The following is a 20,926-nucleotide window of genomic DNA, read 5'->3' on the forward strand; positions in this document are numbered from 1 at the left end:
TTGATTACATGCTAAATCTCATCCAACCCATCACCGTCCAGCAAGCCTACGATGGAATTACTCACGCACGGCGGTGAGCATCATGAAATTGGTGATGGAGGAAGGTTGATGATGACGACGGCAATGGGTTCCCCTCTCCGGAGCCCCGAATGGACTCCAGATCAGCCCTCCCGAGAGAGCTTAGGGCTTGGCGGCGGCTCTATATCGTAAAATGCGATGAATCCTTCTCTCTAATTTTTTTCTCCTCGAACGTGAATATATGGAGTTGGAGTTGAGGTCGGTGGAGCTCCTGGGGGGCCACGAGGCAGGGGGCGCGCCCTAGGGGGGGCGCCCCCACCCTCGTGGAAAGGGTGTGGGCCCCCTGGTGTTGATTCTTCCGCCAATATTTTTTCTTAAATCCAAAAAGTTGCTCCGTGGATTTTCAGATCATTCTAAGAACTTTTATATCTGCACAAAAATAACACTATGGCTGTTCTGCCGAAAACAGCGTCAGTCCGGGTTAGTTCCATTCAAATCATGCAAGTTAGAGTCCAAAACAAGGGCAGAAGTGTTTGGATAAGTAGATACGATGGAGACGTATCAACTCCCCCAAGCTTAAACCTTTGCTTGTCCTCAAGCAATTCAGTTGACAAACTGAAAGTGAAAAAGAAAAACTTTTACAAACTCTATTTGCTCTTGTTGTTGCAAATATGTAAAGCTAGCATTCAAGTTTTCAGCAAAGATTATGAACTAACCATATTCACAATAACACTTAGGTCTCATGTTTACTCATTCAATGGCATAATCAACTAGCGAGCAATAATAATAAAACTCGAATGATAACACTTTCTCAAAACAATCATAATATGATATAACAAGATGGTATCTCGCTAGCCCTTTCTCAGACCACAAAACATAAATGCAGAGCACCTCTGAAGATCAAGGACTGACTAAACATTGTAATTCATGGTAAAAGAGATCCAGTCCTAGTCATACTCAATATAAATTAATAGTAATGGATGCAAATGACAGCGGTGCTCTCTAGCTTGTGCTTTTTAATAAGAGGATGATGACTCAACATAAAAGTAAATAGATAGGCCCTTCGTAGAGGGAAGCAGGGATTTGTAGAGGTGCCAGAGCTCGATTTTGAAATAGAGATAAATAATATTTTGAGTGGTATACTTTCGTTGTCAACATAACAACAGAGAGATCTCGATATCTTCCATGCTACACACATTATAGGCGGTTACCAAACAGAATGGTAAAGTTTATACTCCCCCACCACCAACAATCATCAATCCATGGCTTGGTCGAAACAATGGGTGCCTCCAACTAACAACAATCCTGGGGGAGTTTTGTTTGCAATTATTTTGATTTGAGCATGGGACTGGGCATCTCGGTGATCAGCCATTTTCTCGTGAGTGAGGAGCGGAGTCCACTCCTCTTGAGAATAACCCGCCTAACATGGAAGATATAGACAGCCCTAGTTGATACATGAGCTGTTCGAGCATACAAAACAGAATTTCATTTCAAGGTTTGGAGTTTGGCACATACAAATTTACTTGGAACGACAGGTAGATACCGCATATCGGAAGCTATGGTGGATTCATATGGAATAACTTTGGGGTTTATGGAAGTGGATGCACAAGCAGTAATCTCGCTTAGTACAAGTGAAGGCTAGAAAGAGACTAGAAAGCGACCAACTAGAGAGCGACAACAGTCATGAACATGCATTAAAATATATCAACACTGAGTGCAAGCATGAGTAGGATATAATCCACCATGAACACAAATATCGTGATGGCTATGTTGATTTTGTTTCAACTACATGCGTGAACATGTGCCAAGTCAAGTCACTCGAATCATTCAAAGTAGGATACCACCCTATCATACCACATCACAACCATTTTAATAGCATGTTGGCACGCAAGGTAAACCATTATAAACTCCTAGCTAATTAAGCATGGCATAAGCAACTATAATCTCTAATTTTCATTGCAAACATGTTCATTCATAATAGGCTGAACTAGGAACAATGAACTAATCATATTTTACAAAAACAAGATAGGTCGAGTTCATACCAGCTTCTCTCATCCCAATCAGTCCATCATATATCGTCATTATTGCCTATCACTTGCACGACCGAACGGTGTGGATAATAATAATAGTGCACGCGCATTGGACTAAGCTGGAATCTGCAAGCATTCAATTCAAGGGAGAAGACAAGGTAATATGGGCTCTTGGTTAAATCAACAAAAATGCATATGAGAGCCACTCAACATTTTCATTATGGTCTTCTCCTCTCAACCCCCAAAGAAAAGAAAAGAAATAAAACTATTTACACGGGAAATCTCCCAACAAGCAAAAGAAGAACGAGAAATATTTTTGAGTTTTCTTTTAATTACTACTACTACAGGCATGGAAAGTAAACTAGCTAAAAGCTATAGTTAATTTTTTTCAGACACACAAGAAGAAAGCAAGAAAAGGAAATAAACTAGCATGGATAGTACAATGAAAAAGTATGAGCACCGATAACTAAAATGAGTGTGTGAACATGAATTAATGTCAGTGAGAAGTACATACTCCCCCAAGCTTAGGCTTTTGGCCTAAGTTGGTCTATGCCCATGGATTAGAGCTACTCTCTTCGGTGTACTAAGGAGTGTCATCCAAGTACCACTGGCTGGCAATCTCCTCTGGATCCCACTAATAAAAGGACTGTCGATAAGGGTCAAGTGGTGGTTCCGGCTGAGGCTCTGGAGCTGGTGTCTGGCTCCGGTATGCGTGAACGGCCTCCGACAAGATGAGTATGTGCCTGAAGATAAGTCAAACAAAGAAGGTGCAGGCAAGATAATAGTCTCACTGTGAGTTTTATTAAATTTCAAATTATACTTAAGCATCATCTCATCATTTTTAACAATAAATTCATGTGCTACCATCCTCTTATAATCTAGAAAAATAGGGGGCAGCAACTTTTCCTCTTTCTCATAATGCCTAATAGGTATCCTAAAGTGTTTAGCAAGGCGTGAAGCAGAGATGCCTCCAAAGATGGGGACCTTTGTATGGTTCATACTTAACCGTTTAGAAATAAATGCGCCTAAACTAAAAGTGTTATCGCGAAACAAAGCATGGCACCAAATAAAAATATCAGGGGCACTAAAGTTTCCATAGTTCCCGCGACCAATTAAGCATCTACTAGCAAATATTGCAAAGTAACGTAGAACAGGAAAGTGTATGCTAGTAATTCTGGCATCGGAAACCTTCCACGTTTCCCCTACAACAATCATATCAATAAATCCATCCACATCTCTACGATGTGGTTCCTCTATGTTGCCCTCGAAGGGTATCTTGCAAACCGCACAAAACTCACATAGTGACATCTCCTTAACCTCATCATATAAATGAAACTCCACTGAAGGTGGTGATTTCTTAGCATGAAAGTAAATTTTTTGCATGAAAGTATTAGTGAGTAAGAGATACTGATCGAGCTGGTCATGGAGGAAGTCGGTGAGGCCTGCATTCTTAGCCAAAGAATAAAAATCATCATGAATCCCGGCTGCTCTCAAGAACTCATCACAAGGCCATTCACACGGCCAAACTTCCGCGACACGATGGAGATTATATTTGGGCTTTTTATTCTCTTTACTTTGTTTATCCTTTGAGCTTTGGCTCAAAGAGCCCCTTAAAAATCTCTTCATCATTTTCTGAAAATTTCTGAAATTTTTAGTAACTCAAAATAAAAGCGAACCAAACTCAACAAAATTGATAGAAACTACTCCCACAAGTTCCTAGAGACTTTATCGATCATTAGAACTACTTGGGACCAAGTAAATTTGACATGCGAGCTCAAGAACACGGTTACCTTAGCAGCAAGAATTTGCAATGAATAAAGCACTAGAACAAAAACTAATTGGATCATTGGAGGAGTCACTTACAAAAGAACAATCCCCCAAAGCAGTTTTGTGAGTGGAGCTTTGAGCAAGGAGATCGAAAATGGCAGCAAGATGAGCTAGAACTCGTGCTTGAGCTGGTTGGTGATTTTTTTGGGAGGAAGAAGAAGAGTGTGGGTGCAGGAATAAGTGGAGGGGGCCACCAGGGGCCCACGAGGTAGGGGCGTGCCCCAGGGGGGTGGGCGCGCCCTGGACCCTCGTGGCCAGGTGCTTGCCCCGCCTGCTGTGTTCTCGGTGCCAAATATTCTCAAATATTCTAGAAAAAATCATATTTCATTTTCAGGGCATTTGGAGAACTTTTATTTTCGGGGTATTTTTTATTGCATGGATAAATCAGAAAACAGACAGAAAAATACTATTTTTGCTTTATTTAATCTAAATAAGAAAAAGTAAAAGGAGGGTACAAAGAGTTGTGATTTCTAACTTCATCCATCTCATGCTCATCAAAAGGAATCCAGTAACAAGGTTGATCAACTCTTGTTAACAAACTCATTGTGAATCGCATGAAACCGGAGAATTTCGAACAACACTAGGTTACCTCAAAGGGGATATGTACATCCCCAATAATAAGAATATCATATTTCTTCTTGACAGTTGGAAGAGGAAATTCAAAACCTCCAATAATAATCGATGGAATTTTTCCAATAGAATTGATACTGTGAACTGCTACATCTTGAGCTTGCGTTGGTTTTCCTTGAAGAGAAAAGGGTGATGCAGCAATAGTAGCGTAAGTATTTCCCTCAGTTTTTGAGAACCAAGGTATCAATCCAGTAGGAGGCTCCTCAAAAGTCCCACACACCTACACAAACAAACAAAGAACTCTCAACCAACTCAATAAAGGGGTTGTCAATCCCTTCACGGCCACTTGCGAAAGTGAGATCGGATAGAGATAGTATGATAAGATAAATATATTTTTGGTATTTTATAATATAGATGGGAAAAGTAAAGATACAAATAAAATTAGATTGAAAGCTTATATGATAAAAGATAGACTCGGGGGCCATAGGTTTCACTAGTGGCTTCTCTCAAGATAGCATAAGTATTACGGTGGGTGAACAAATTACTGTCGAGCAATTGATAGAAAAGCGAATAATTATGAGATTATCTAGGCATGATCATGTATATAGGCATCACGTGCGTGACAAGTAGACCGACTCCTGCTTGCATCTACTACTATTACTCTACACATCGACCGCTATCCAGCATGCATCTAGAGTATTAAGTTCATAAGAACAGAGTAACGCATTAAGAAAGATGACATGATGTAGAGGGATAAACTCATTCAATATGGTATAAACCCCATCTTTTTATCCTCGATGGCAACAATACAATACGTGCCTTGCAACGCTTTCTGTCACTGGGTAAGGACACCGCAAGATTGAACCCAAAGCTAAGCACTTCTCCCATGGCAAGAAAGATCAATCTAGTAGGCCAAACCAAACTGATAATTCAAAGAGACTTGCAAAGATAACTCAATCATACATAAAAGAATTCAGAGAAGGTTCAAATATTTCTCATAGATAAACTTGATCATAAACCCAAAATTCATCGGATCTCGACAAACACACCGCAAAAAGAGTTACATCAAATAGATCTCCACAAGAGAGGGGGAGAACATGGTATTGAGATCCAAAAAGAGAGAAGAAGCCATCTAGCTAATAACTATGGACCCGAAGGTCTGTGGTAAACTACTCACAACTCATCGGAGGGGCTATGGTGTTGATGTAGAAGCCCTCTCTGGTCGATTCCCCCTCCGGCGGAGCGCCGACGAAGGCTCCAAGATGGGATCTCGTGGATACAGAAGGTTATGGCGGTAGAAATTGTTTTTCGTTGGCTCCCTAGGTGTTTTCAGGGTACGTGGGTATATATAGGAGGAAGAAGTACGTCGGTGGCCGCTCGAGGGGCCCACGAGATAGGGGGCACGCCTAGAGGGGGTGGGCGCGCCCTCCTATCTCCTGGCCGCCTTGCAACCTTCTTGACTTGCACTCCAAGTCCTCTGGATCACGTTCGTTCCAAAAATCACGCTCCCGAAGGTTTCATTCCGTTTGGACTCCGTTTGATATTCCTTTTCTTCGAAATACTGAAATAGGCAAAAAAACAGCAATAGGGGCTGGGCCTCCGGTTAGTAGGTTAGTCGCAAAAATGATATAAAGGTGTAAAATAAAGCCCATAAACATCCAAAAGGGGTAATATAATAGCATGGAACAATCAAAAATTATAGATACGTTGGACACGTATCATGAACTTGAGGTTGTTTCCTCGGAAAGTGTACTCATTACCATTAACATGAAAAGTGACATTGCCTTTGTTGCAATCAATAACAGCCCCTGCAGTATTCAAAAAGGATCTACCAAGGATAATTGACATACTATTGTCCTCGGGAATATCAAGAATAACAAAGTCCGTTAAGATAGTAATGTTTGCAACCACAACAGGCACATCCTCACAAATACCGATAGATATAGCGGTTGATTTATCGACCATTTGCAAAGATATTTCAGTAGGTGTCAACTTATTCAATTCAAGTCTATGATACAAAGAGAGAGGCATAACACTAACACCGGCTCCAAGATCACATAAAGCAGTTTTAACATAATTTCTTTTAATGGAGCATGGTATAGTTGGTACTCCTGGATCTCCAAGTTTCTTTGGTATTCCACCCTTAAAAGTATAATTAGCAAGCATGGTGGAAATTTCAGCTTCGGGTATCTTTATTTTATTTGTAACAATATCTTTCATGTACTTAGCATAAGGATTCATTTTAAGCATATCAGGCAAAAGCATACGCAAAAAGATAGGTCTAATCATTTCAGCAAAGCGCTCAAAATCCTCATCATTCTTTTTATTGGATGGTTTAGGAGGAAAATGCATGTGTTTCTAAACCCAGGGTTCTCTTTCTTTACCGTGCTTCCTAGAAACGAAGTCTCTCTTATCATAACGCTGATTCTTTGATTGTGGGTTATCAAGATCAACAGCAGGTTCAACCTCTACTTCATGTTTATTTCTAGGTTGAGCATCAACATGAACAATATCATTAACATTATCAATAGGTTCATGTTCATCACCAGATTTTGTTTCAGCATCAGAAATAGAAATATCATTGGAATTCTCGGGTGTGTCTACAACAGGTTCACTAGAAGCATGCAAATTCCTATCATTTTTCTTCTTCTTTTTAGAAGGACTAGGTGCATCAAAATAATTTCTCTGAGAATCTTGCTCAATTCTCTTGAGGTGGCCCTCAGGATACAAAGGTTCCTGAGTCATTTTACCCTTTCTTGTCATAACTCTAACAGCATTATCATTTCTCTTATCATTTAATTCATTGAGCAAATCATTTTGAGCTTTAAGCACTTGTTCTACTTGAGTGGTAACCATGGAAGCATGTTTACTAATAAGTTTAAGTTCACCTTTAACTCTAGACATATAATCACTCAAGTATCCAATCATATAAGCATTTTGTTTCAATTGTCTACCAACATAATCATTGAAGTTTCCTTGTTTAGCCATAAAGTCATCAAATTCATCCAAGCATTGGCTAGCAAACTTAGTAGACGTGGTTTCAACTTTATCATATCTATAGAGAGAATTTACCTTTACTACCTGTGGTGGGTTATCAAGACCATGTATTTCTTCAATAGGTGTTATATTAAGGCCATGTATTTCTTCAACAGGAGGTAAATCCTTAACATCTTTAGCTTTAATACCTTTTTCTTTCATAGATTTCTTCGCCTCTTGCATATCTTCAGGACTGAGAAATAGAACACCTCTTTTCTTCGGAGTTGGCTTAGGAGTTGGTTCAGGAAGTGTCCAATTGTTTTCATTAGTCAACATATTATTCAATAACAATTCAGCTTGATCAACAGTTCTTTCCCTGAAAACACAACGAGCACAACTATCCAGGTGGTCTCTAGAAGCATCGGTTAGTCCATTATAAAAGATATCAAGTATTTCATTTTTCTTAAGAGGATGATCAGGAAAAGCATTAAGTAATCGGAGAAGCCTCCCCCAAGCTTGTGGGAGACTCTCTTCTTCAATTTGGACAAAATTATATATTTCCCTTAAAGCAGCTTGTTTCTTATGAGCGGGGAAATATTTAGGAGAAAAGTAATAAATCATATCCTGGGGACTACGCACACAACCCGGATCAAGAGAGTTAAACCATATTTTAGCATCACCCTTTAGTGAGAATGGAAATAATTTAAGGATATAGTAGTAATGAGTTTTCTCATCATTAGTGAACAGGGTAGCTATATCATTAGATTTAGTAAGATGTGCCACAACAGTTTCAGATTCATAGCCATAAAAAAGATCAGATTCAACCAAAGTAATTATCTCAAGATTGACAAAGAAATCATAATCCTTATTAGTAACACAGATAGGTGAAGTAGCAAAAGCAGGGTCATATTTCATTCTAGCATTCAGAGACTTTTCTTTTAGCTTGGCTAATAATTTCTTAAGATCAGATCTATCATTGCAAGCAAGAAAATCTCTAGCAGTTTCTTCATCCATAACATAACCCTCAGGCACAACAGGCAATTCATATCTAGGGGGAGAATCTTCATCATCACTTTCATCAATATTATTAGTTTCAATAGTTTCATTCTCTCTAGCCCTAGCAAGTTGTTCATCAAGAAATTCACCTAATGGCATAGTAGTATCAAACATAGAAGTAGTTTCAGCATAAGTATCATGCATAGCAGAAGTGGCATCATCAATAACATGCGACATATCAGAATTAATAGCAGAAGTAGGTTTAGATGTCGCAAGATTACTCAAAAAAGAAGGAGAATCAAGTGCAGAGCTAGATGGCAGTTCCTTACCTACCCTCTTAGTTGAGTGAAAAATCTTAGTTCTTTCGTCTTTCAAGTTCCTCATAGTGACCAGCAGATATAAATCCGAAGTGACTCAAAGAATAGAGCTATGCTCCCTGGCAATGGTGCCAGAAAATAGTCTTGATAACCCACAAGTATAGGGGATCACAACAGTTTTTGAGGGTAGAGTATTCAACCCAAATTTATTGATTCGACACAAGGGGAGCCAAAGAATATTCTCAAGTATTAGCAGTTGAGTTGTCAATTCAACCACACCTGGATAACTTAATATCTGCAGCAAAGTATTTAGTAGCAAAGTAGTATGGAAGTAACGGTAATAGGGGCAAAAGTAACAGTAGCAGTTTTATAGTAATTGTAACAGTGGCAACGGCAAAGTAACTAAGAAAAGAGCAATATGTGAAAAGCTCGTTGGCATTGGATCAGTGATGGATAATTATGTCGGATGCGATTCCTCATGTAATAGTTATAACATAGGGTGAGACAGAACTAGCTCTACTTCATCAATGTAATGTAGGCATGTATTCCGAATATAGTCATACGTGCTTATGGAAAAGAACTTGCATGACATCTTTTGTCCTACCCTCCTATGGCAGTGGGGTCCTATTGGAAACTAAGGGATATTAAGGCCTCCTTCTAATATAGTACCAGTCCAAAGTATTAACACTTAATGAATACATGAACTCCTCAAACTACGGTCATCACCGGTAAGTATCCCGATTATTGTCACTTCGGGGTTAACGGATCATAACACATAATAGGTGACTATAGACTTGCAAGATAGGATCAAGAACTCACATATATTCATGAAAACCTAATAGGTTCAGATATGAAATCATGGCACTTGGGCCCTATTGACAAGCATTAAGCATAGAAAAGTCATAACAACATCAATCTCAGAACATAGTGGATACTAGGGATCAAACCCTAACAAAACTAACTTGATTACATGGTAAATCTCATCCACCCCATCACTGTCCAGCAAGCCTATGATGGAATTACTCACGCACGGTGGTGAGCATCATGAAATTGGTGATGGAGGAAGGTTGATGATGACGACGGTGACGGGTTCCCCTCTCTGGAGCCCCGAACGGACTCCAGATCAGCCCTCCCAAGAGAGTTTAAGGCTTGGCGGCAGCTCCGTATCATAAAATGCGATGAATCCTTCTCTCTAATTTTTTTCTCCCCGAACGTGAATATATGGAGTTGAGTTGAGGTCAGTGGAACTCCAGGGGGCCCACGAGGCAGGGGGCACGCCCTAGGGGGGCGCCCCCCACCCTCGTGGACAGGGTGTGGGCCCCCTGGTGTTGATTCTTTTGCCAATATTTTTTATTAAATCCAAAAAGTTGCTCCGTGGATTTTCAGGTCATTCCGAGAACTTTTATTTCTGCACAAAAATAACACCATGGCGGCTCTGCTGAAAACAGCGTCGGTCCGGGTTAGTTCCATTCAAATCATGTGTTGGTGTACTAGAGTGGGGGTACCCTAGTATCCCGAACTTGTGCACGGGCAGTTGCAGCGCCCCGCGGCAAGGCTTGCCGGGTGATCGCCAAAGATCCTCCATGGTTCCCTTGGAGCCATTCAAGAACACAAAGGCCCCGGCAAGAGGAGCTCGCCGGGAAGGCCAACCGGCCATTCAAGAGCAAAGTATTCGAGCTAAGGAGACAAAGCCCCGGCAAGAGGAGCTTGCCGGGAAGGCCAATCAAGGCATTTCGAGGAACTTGCCGCGACGTGCCACGCGTCCCGGCAAGGCCCAGTGAGCGAAAAGCTTCCGGGCGCGACAAGACGACGACCGCGGCAAGGCGCTTGCCGCGGCAAGCTAACCACCCTGCACCCACGCTCCAGCGCATCCACCAACATGTCGCCCTGGGGCCTTTCCAGGCGCGCGTGGCGGGAGGCTGTTCAGCCAGCGGTGCGTGGTGGCATGCAAGATTACCATCGTGGCAAGCGGTGGAGTCCCTGACGGTCCTTTTTGCACTATTTGGGCGACGCAGACGGGCATTTAATGCCTTTGTCCCCTGCCGTCAGGGTTAGGTAGGATACACTGTACAGGTAGTTGCACCAACCGCAACTCCTTTTCCCTTTTTGCCCTTATCTTCGTTGCCACCTGTCGGTGACCCCTTTCGCATATAAAAGGAGGCCCATGCGCAACGTAGAAGGGGTTCAGAACATTGGAGGCACTGAATACACATAAACAAGCAGCAGTAGGAGTATTATCTCTACGGAGAGCTCCGAAGCTGGGTAAACCGCTCGTGTGCTTCGCCTCGATCTGCTCTTCGTGCGATCTCCGCTCCCCGCCGAACCGAAAGGGGATCCGGTCCCATAGGTGTTCGTGGATCACCAGTTTCCCCACAACATCTTTGGCGCGCCAGGTAGGGGGCGTCGAGATTGTGTGAACCTGATCCGGCGTTCACACGAGCTAGATCTTCATTTTCTTCATCAACATGCCACCGAAGAAGAAGGCTTCGGAGGCAGCAGTTTCGTCCGCATCGATCCCACTGCCACCGGAGCAAACGGGTGGTGGGGTGGACGCCGGAGGAAGAACGGACATCGGCGAGGGAGCCCATGGTGCTGCCAGGTCCAAAGACAAGGCTCCGCAGACCTCGATGTCCGTCCATGCACCGTGCCCGTCTCAGGAGGCGCGGGACCAACAGCGTCATGGTATTCGCCGTACCATATGTTCGTTGGACCAGGATCGAGCTGGTGGATCTCGGGGGGCTCAAGATCAGCATGCACGCCAGCATGCTGGCACGAGCGTGGCACGGTCGCCTGGACGAGATGCTGCTCCTTCTAACATAGTTAGAAGTCCGAGCATATCCCGCTCCTCACACCGTTCGCCACTGCCACCCACCACTCGAGCAGAAGCTCTGGCGCGAGCTCAACTGCTCCTGGATTACCCTCCGACATCAGACAAGATTGATGAATGGAGGGCCACCATCCAGAGTCTCATCTGCTTCGCCAACGGCGACACTCTGTGGCAACCGAGCGCATCACTGCCGCGGCAAGGCTGCCAGGCGCGAGCTGATGGCGATGAAACCAGAGGGGGTGCAACCACCGTACACTCTCCATCCCGAAGGCCAAGATCGCCGATTCGTCGGATCCACGTCGACAGCGACTCCACTGCGTCGTCGGATCCGCGAGCTCGCCGCGATCAGCGCCAAGTTCTTCATGAACGACAGCAAGAAGACGCTCGAACTCGCATTGAATGTCGAAGAGAAGCGCGGTGTCAATCCGACCAGCGCGCTGGGCCCACTGTCGACATGCATGCGCCTGGATGTCCACCCTGCCGCGGTAATCAGCGCGTTCCATCAGAACATGCAAAATCGCAGGATGAGGGAGGAGATGGCGATGTGCAAGATCAGGGACGTCAGTGAGCTATATGCCCTGGCCGACAAGTGTGCACGTGCTGAGGAGGGGAGGAGGCTCCCCGGAGAGAATGCAGAAGCAGGACGATCTGACAGTGATGGGGCCGCTCCGGCAAAGAAAAACCCGGCGGCGGAATAACAGGAAGAAGAAAAGTAAAGATGTGCTAGTCGTTGAGCAGTCCGGCAGCGGAGGTGGCGCCAAGGAAGCCAAGGTTGGCAGCTCCGGCAACCAGGCTGTGGCGGTCGCCGACAAGCAAGGCAGCAATGACAAGCAGTATTGCAAGATCCACCGCACAAAGGGCCATGACCTCCAGAGCTGCAAGAAGGTCGAGCAGCTTGTTGAACAGCAGAAGGCTGAGTATGAGCGACGCGACAAGGAGAAGGCCCAGGAAGGTGTTGGAGGAGCTGGCAAGAAGCATCCCGGCCGGAGAGGACGCCGCGGCAAGGCCAAGCAGCGGCAAGGGGACAGACCTCCCCGCGGTCGCGACAAGGATGAAGATGACGGCGACGATGAAGACATGGAAGATGATGAGACCGATGAGCAGGAGTTCCAGAAAGCCACAGAGGTCCTGTGCATTGACGGTGGTGCTTCTCTGCATACTTCACACCGCCAGCTCAAACAGTGGGTGCGGGAAGTCAATGTGGCAGAACCACCCGTTGAGTCACGCAAGCCTCTGAAATGGTCCAGCACGCCTATCATCTTTGATATTGAGGACCACCCTGATCGCATAACTGCGGTCGGGTGTTTGCTGATGTTGGTCTCACCAACTATCCGCAACCTCAAGGTCACAAAGATGCTAGTTGACGGCGGGGCCGGCTTGAACCTGATCTCCTCCACGGTACTCCAGAAGCTCCAGATCCCTGACAGCGAGCTCGAAGAAACCGGTACATTCCAAGGAATCAGCCCGGGAAGGAGCAGGCCGAAGGGAAAGATCATGCTGCTGGTGACATTTGGCAGCGAGTTAAACTTCAGAACTGAGAGGGTCACTTTTGACGTTGCTGATTTTCCATTGCCTTACAATGGAATCCTTGGCCGTCCAGCACTCGCCAAATTCATGGCAGCCTCTCACTATGCTTACAACGTACTGAAGATGCCATGCCCGATAAGCGTCATCTCTGTCCCTGGCGACAAGAAGGATGCTCTTATCTGTGCCGACAAGATATAACGGGAAGCAGCAGCCGCAATAGATCGCAAATCACTTGCCGCTAAAGCTCCCGGGGCGAAGAAGACTAAGTCCGGCAAGAGCTCTGATGCCCACTCCGGCAAGCGCACCTCTTCGGAGTGCTGCGCTACTGTCGAGAACGCACCATCGAGCTCCACCGGCAAGTGCAAGAAGGCAATGGCAGCTCCACCAGAGAGCAAGAAGGTGTCCGCCAAGGAGGACGGCACTGTTGGTACCTTCACCATCAGTGCCACTCTCGACCCTAAATAGGAAAGCGTGCTCGTTGCTTTCCTGCGGGCGAACGTCGACGTGTTTGCATGGCAACCGTCTGACATCCCCGGTGTTCCCAGGAAAGTAATTGAGCACCACCTTGCCGTCTGTCCTCATACGCGGCCCATCAAGCAGAAAATCAGGAAACAGGCAGTGGAGCCCCAAGAATTCATTGCAGAAGAAATCAAGAAACTGGAAGCAGCAGGCCTTGTCAGAGGAGTGCTCCATCCTACGTGGTTGGCCAATCCTGTAGTCGTGCGCAAGGCAAACGGGAAATGGAGGCTTTGTATCGATTTCCCCGATGTCAATAAAGCTTGTCCCAAAGACCCATTTCCCTTGCCGTGTATTGACCAGATTGTTGACTCCACAGCCGGATGTGACTTGCTTTCATTTCTTGATGCATACTCAGGATACCATCAGATCTTCATGGCAGAAGAGGATGAGGAGAAGACCGCATTCATCACCCCGTGTGGCACGTAATGTTTCGTATGGATGCCCTTCGGTTTAAAGAATGCTGGTTCAACATTTGCAAGGATAGTCCATTATGCTTTTGAGCCACAGATACACAGAAATGTAGAAGCCTACATGGATGACATAGTGGTCAAGAGCAAGGACAAGGCTACTCTGATCCTAGATTTAGATGAGACCTTTGCAAATCTGCGCAAGATCAACCTCAAGCTCAACCCCGAGAAGTGCGTGTTTGGAGTCCCGTCCGGCAAGCTTCTCGGGTTCTTCGTGTCTCAGCGGGGGATTAAGGCCAATCCCGACAAGATCAAGGCCATTGAGCAGATTGAAGCCCCGAAGAGCGTCAAGGATGTACGAAGGCTTGCCGGTTGCGTGGCTGCTCTCAGTAGGTTTATCTCTAGATCTGCTGAGCGCGCCCTGCCATTTTTCAAAATTTTGAAAAAGGCAGGTCCAATGAAATGGACTCCTGAAGCAAAGGCTGCGCTACAGGACCTAAAGAGATACCTGTCCTCCACTCCAATACTTGTCGCACCTAAGCCACAAGAGGAGTTGCTGATGTATATAGCGGCAACCAATCAAGTGGTTAGTGCTGCGTTAGTAGCGGAGAGGGAGGCGGATGATGAGCCAGCAACCACGGCAGATGCATCCAACGACAAGCAGGGGGCTTCACCGGCAAGCTTTGGTCCCGACAAGGATTGATCTGCGCAGACGCATGAGAAGGTGCAGAAAAGGATGGTGCAGCACCCAGTTTACTTTGTCAGTTCCCTTCTGCAGGGGGCTAGGTCAAGGTACTCTGGTGTGCAGAAATTGCTTTTCGGCCTCCTCATGGCCTCAAGAAAGCTGCGCCATTACTTCCAAGCACATGAGATCACAGTTGTCACTCATTTTCCGCTGAAAAGGATACTGCAAAATCCAGAAGCAACAGGCAGGATTGTCGAGTGGGCAATGGAACTGTCAATCTTTGGCCTCAAGTTTGAGAGTACTTCGACTATCCAAAGCAGAGCAATGGCGGAGTTCATAGCAGAATGGACGCCAACACCAGATGAAGAAAGTCCAGAAATGAGCATCCCCATCAAAGAAGCAAGCAGAGAGTGGCTGATGTACTTTGATGGTGCCTTCTCGCTGCAAGGCACCGGTGCGGGCGTGCTGCTTGTCGCACCCACCGGAGAGCACCTCAAGTACGTAGTCCAGATGCACTTTCCCAAGGAGCAAGCCATGAATAATACTGCAGAGTATGAAGGTTTTCTTGCCGGTCTCAGGATCGCAGTTGACCTTGGGATCAAGAAGCTCATTGTCAGGGGTGACTCACAACTTGTCGTCCGACAAGTGAACAAGCATTATCAGAGTCCATTGATGGAAGCTTACGTTGATGAAGTGAGAAAGCTAGAAGAGCACTTTGACGGCCTACAGATGGAACATGTTCCAAGGGCTCAGAACGACATAGTCAATGGCCTGTCAAAGTGCGCTGCATTGAAGCTACCTGTGGAACCAGGGATCTTTGTGCTCAAGCTAACTCAACCATCTGTGACACCCTCAACTGGACAGAACAAGAAGAGGAAGTTGATCTCTGGTGACTACTTTCCGGCAGAGCTCCCCGAAGCCACCGCCAAGAAGGTCCCCAAGATCAACGCCAAGGATGCTGAGGACCTGTCTGCTCTGACAAGCCCTAGGGTTTGTTTTGTTGAAGCAGACGCTCCCGACAAGTTTTGCTCCGGCAAGCTTGCCGGGGAATGTCAAGCTCCGGCTGAGCCACAGGTTCTCGCCGTAGAAGCGGATGTTCCCGCAGCAGCAGATGTGCCTTTAGTCCTTGTTGTCGAGCCGCAAGCTCCAGCATGGGCACAACAGATTGTACGATTCCTTCAGACAGGAGAACTTCCCGAAGAACAAGAAGAAGCGGAAAGAGTAGCCCGCCAGTCAAGTATGTACCAGTTTGTTGACAACACATTGTACCGAAGAAGACTCAACGGTGTGAAATTGAAGTGTATTCATCGGGAAGACGGACAGAAGTTGTTGGCAGAGATACATGGAGGCATATGTGGTCACCACATTGGCGCAAGAGCACTTGCCGGCAAAGCGTTCCGGCAAGGTTTCTTTTGGCCGACAGCCCTCCAGGATGCAGCTGCACAAGTAACCAAGTGTGAAGCGTGCCAGTTCCATTCCAAGCAGATACACCAGCCAGCTCAAGCTCTCCAGACGATCCCTTTATCCTGGCCATTTTCGGTCTGGGGGCTCGACATCCTCGGCCCTTTCCCCCGAGCTGTCGGGGGCTTTGAGTACTTGTATGTTGCAATCGACAAGTTCTCAAAATGGCCGGAAGTGGAAGCAGTGAGGAAGGTGACAGCACAGTCAGCAGTCAAGTTCTTCAGGTCGATTGTTTGCCGTTTCGGGATCCCTAACAGAATCATCACCGATAACGGCACGCAATTCACGAGCCGCACCTTCATGCAGTACGTCCAAGATCTTGGCGCCAAGGTCTGCTTCGCTTCTGTTGCTCATCCGAGAAGCAACGGTCAAGCGGAGAGGGCAAACGCTGAAGTGTTGCACGGACTCAAGACCAGGACTTTCGACAGGCTGCACAAGTGCGGAAAGAACTGGATCGAGGAGCTGCCGGTGGTTCTTTGGTCGATCAGAACGACGCCAAATCGAGCCACTGGACAGACACCTTTCGCTCTAGTCTATGGAGCAGAGGCAGTTGTCCCCACGGAACTCGTATACGGGTCGCCTCGAGTGCTCGCTTATGATGAGCTTGAGCAAGAGCAGCTGCGACAAGATGACGCGTTGCTCCTTGAGGAAGACCGTCTTCAGGCCGCTGTACGAGCTGCTCGATACCAGCAAGCTTTGCACCGCTACCATAGCCGCAAAGTTAATGCCAGAAGTCTCGAGGAAGGCGACCTTGTTCTTCGGCGTGTTCAGTCTGCCAAGAATTCCAACAAGTTGACGCCGAAGTGGGAAGGCCCTTACCGGGTGAAACGAGTCACTAGGCCTGGCGCTGTCCGCCTTGAGACCGAAGATGGCATTCCGGTGAGAAACACCTGGAACATTGAGCATCTTCGTAAGTTTTACCCGTAGGGCGCGGTTGCCGGAACCTGTTCCGGCAACCACCTTTTGTACAAGTCTTGCCGATGTTGCATGTAATCCTTTGTACAAAGCCGGGCGCAGATCCCGTGCATAAGTAAAGCTCATGTGCTCCGCACATCTTGTCAATTTTATGCTTTCTATTTTTTGCATATATTATCTGACACTTTGTGCAGCACAAGCCCCCGGTAAGCAGTAACGAGCCGTGAGGCTCCATATCTTTATTTTCTCTTCTTTCTCTTTCTCAAGGAAAGGAAGGTTCCCTCGCACACAAGTTTGCCAGGGGGGAAGGAGAAGATAATGGTGTGGACCGTGCCTCATTCAAGGAAGTTTCGCCTTGCCGGGAAGCAAACGACAGAAAAGCTAAGTTGCCAAAGTTTGAGCAATCAGTTTTAAAAAATTTTAAGTTATCTTCCTCGAACGACCATGCTTTGTATGGAAAACCTGTGCGCGGAGGAACCAACTCATAGCTAGTTGCGCCCTTACTTTGTTTCGAGTCCGCTCAACAACTTAAGTGAGCTGCAACTAGTTGCGACAAGGTTTCTTGTCGGGAGCAGCACCGCCAGCAGGCTGCTGAAGTTCCGCACTCAGCGCTCGCGGCTCGGGTGCCTGCACCGACAAGTTCCCTAAAAGCGTAGGGCAAAAACATACAAAGGAAGGAATCAAGTAGAGGAAATAACGTTGCAATTGATATCCAAAATAAAGTTATATTACAAAATAAGCTTGTCGCAGCTCTAACTAATTGTTTTCATAACATAACATCGCAGCGACAAGAGAAAGGTAGAACGGGTGGCCTAGTCCACGCGATCGCCCTCGACCCTCTTGATCCCACTCACCTTGTCCACAATGGGTGCGACAAGGGCCTTGAGTGCTTCAAGATCGGCGTCCGGCGGCAAGGACTTGAGGACGTTGGTGAGGTTGAAGCCCGGGTTGCGGTACGCCACCTTCATCAGCACCTTCTGAAGAGCCCCCGCATAGATCTGGCGCGACTCGTCGGCCAGTTGCTTTGGGATCTTCTCCCGGAGCCTCTGGAGAGCCGTTGCCACACCCTTGAAGAACAGGCTGAGTTTGGCGCTGGGTTGGAGGTGCTCGTCGGAGGAGTACCCGAAATCCTCCATCCCCAACTGCGCCAGCTCCCCGTCGATGACCGCGACAGCATTCACGAGACCCTCGGTCCAGTGCTCCACGGTCTCCCTGAAGGCGTTCTGGGCGGCAGTAGTATTCGCCAGCAGCGCCTTGTCGGCCTTGATCTTCTCCGACAAGGCCACTTCCCGCTCCCTGGCACCGTCCAGCGTCTGAGTCAAAGTGGCCAACTTCAACTCGAGATCCGCATTGGAGTCCTTGGCGGCGCTGAGCTCCCTGCACCTCTTAGCGAGAAGGCCCTGCAGCTCACCATGAGCATCAGCGTCCTTCTCGCGCTCGCGCTTGAGCGCGGCAAGCTCCTCGCCGCTCGCTTTCAGATCAGCCTCCAGCTGCGCCACCTTCATCTCCATCTCCTTCTTGGTGGCCTCGGCAGCTACGGCAGCGTCCCTTGCTTCCTTGAGGGCCCCGCCAAGTCCTTGCTCGCGAGCGACAAGCTCCTCCTCGTAGCTGTCAAGATGGGCCTTCCGCTGCACCAGCTCACCTTCCCGCGCGGACTGCTTCTCGGCGGCAAGCCGTTGCTGCTCTTCAACTTCGGCCTTCTCAAGGAGGAAGGCCGTCCGCTCTTTGGCAAGCTGCTCCCACTCCTGCGCCAGAGACCGGAGATTTTCCTGGTGGTGGCCCCGGAGCTCCTCTGCGTGCTTCTCCATGTCCGCTCCCGCCCTCGCGACAAGCGCTTCTCGGGAGGCTGGCTTAGCCTGGCGGGTGCGGTAGAGTGACGTCAGCCTCCGCAGCAGTCGCTCCTCTTCGGGCTTGTCGCTGCTGCTTGGCGTGTCGACCAGCGACAGGCCAGCGGAGGCGAGCACCTCTCCATCCAGGGCCTCTCCTTCGACAGGCGCCCTGGAGCTTGACGCCCAGGGAAGCTTGATGAAGATTTCGTCGCCGGCCTTCAAGTAGGCGCCGGGCTGGGGCTCTTCGGAGCCTGGCGCGGCAGCAGCCGCGGAGGGATCGGCGGTCGGTGCAGCGCCTGACGCTCCTGCGGCCTCGGCGCCGTCAGTGCAATCGCCAGACCCCTCGCCTGCTTCTGCGGCACCAGCCTTGGCGGCCTCCTCACCGGTGGGATCAACAGCGCCGGCCTCTTCTTCAATGACGACGGTGTCATCAGTGTTGCCGCGCGCGTCCTCCTCGCCGGTGGCCTCGGTCTCCATCGGCTCTGTGGCAGATGGATCTGATGACCGGAAAAGGGAGAGCAGTCAAGCAGTTGTTCAAAAAGAAAGTCAGAAAAGGGCGAACCCAAGGGAAGTTAGGGGCAAGAGGATTACCTGTGCTGACCCTTGCCGGAGAACTGTCCCTTGCCGGAGAATTCTCCCTTGCCGGAGAACGCTCCCTTGCCGGGGAATCCTCCCTTGGCGGCGTGGTCGAAGCGGAAGGCACTTCAGGAGCGGCTTCCGGGCCCTCCTGGTGAGGCTGCTCTGCTCCTACACAAATCAACAAACAGATATCAGCAAAGAGAGAGCACCTATGCGCGCTTAACAGCAGGAAGTAAATCGTGTACTTACGCTGGGGGCTGCGCTGGGGGCTGCTTCGGGGAATGATTGCCGGGTCCGACAAGGTGGCCTCGGAATCATCCCCTGCTGTCGCAGTGGGCTCGTCCTCGATGACAATCACCGGGACCTTGGCCCTCTTTGCTGCCCTCTGAGTCAGAGTCCTGAAAAGGAACAGATTCGGAGTAAAACAAGTCAGATACAGGACAAAACAGCAATAATTGAAGAATTACAAGTGCAGTGAAGAAACTTACTCTTCTTCCTCCTCGTCGGAGCTCAGCGCGGAGAGGTCGAAGTCCGGCCCACCTTCGGCGCGGTGAGGCGGAGGAGAAGGTTCCCTGGGCCGCTTGGCGAGATCTGAAGCGGTGGTCCGGGAGGGCCCCGCTCCAGTTGTCGCGGCGGCGTGAGGTGCTCCCGCGGCAAGGGTGCTTGCCGCGGTGGAGCGCGTCGTGCGGTGCGGCGACTGTGGACCCGTCTGCCGCCCCGCCGCATCCCCGGCCCTGCGGAGGCGCCTTCTTGGTGGAGCTGGGGGCTCCACTTGCGGCAAGTTAGCTGAAGGCGGGAGGGAGGAGGAGCCGATCTCCGCCGAGTCACTCTCGGCGGGCTCGCTCGACTCAGTTTCGGGCCCGCCAAGCTCTTCCTCGCCGGCGAACTCCTCTCGGTCGGCAAGGCTTGCCGCCTCTGCCTCCTCCATGGTGAACCCGAACTCGCCCGCGGCAACTGCTGCCGCCACCTCTTCCAGCCTGGTGGCGATGCGCTGCATCTCCGTGTCGGTGGTGTCGCGGGTGAGGCTCTTCTGTTTGTCGGCGTGGACCGGCACCTCCTCCAGGTTGTCGAAGAACGCCCGCACGATGTCATCCGCAGGTTCTTGCCAGGTTGGGGCGATTCCGTGGGAGTCACACAACGGCATCATGGCGCGGATGCGGTCGAGCGACGAGTTATTGCACAACGGAACGACGCCCCGCGGCAACGTAAATGGGTGCTGGGGGTCGCGCTTGAACAACTCCAGGAGCATCGCATCCAGATCCAGGACGGTGAAGTTGTAATTGAGGCCCGGGCGCAGCCTCATGATGTCCGCCGAGTTCTTGAACTCCCAGGCAGGTCTCCCCCTCTCCTGCAGGGGGGCGATGCGGTAGCGGAGAAAATCTGCTCCTACGGCGCCTACGGTGAGCCCGGCAAGCCTAAGGCGAAGGATCCGGGTGACAGCGA

The sequence above is a fragment of the Triticum aestivum genome, chromosome 4B, assembly GCF_018294505.1.
Source record: "Triticum aestivum cultivar Chinese Spring chromosome 4B, IWGSC CS RefSeq v2.1, whole genome shotgun sequence".
NCBI lineage: Eukaryota > Viridiplantae > Streptophyta > Magnoliopsida > Poales > Poaceae > Triticum > Triticum aestivum.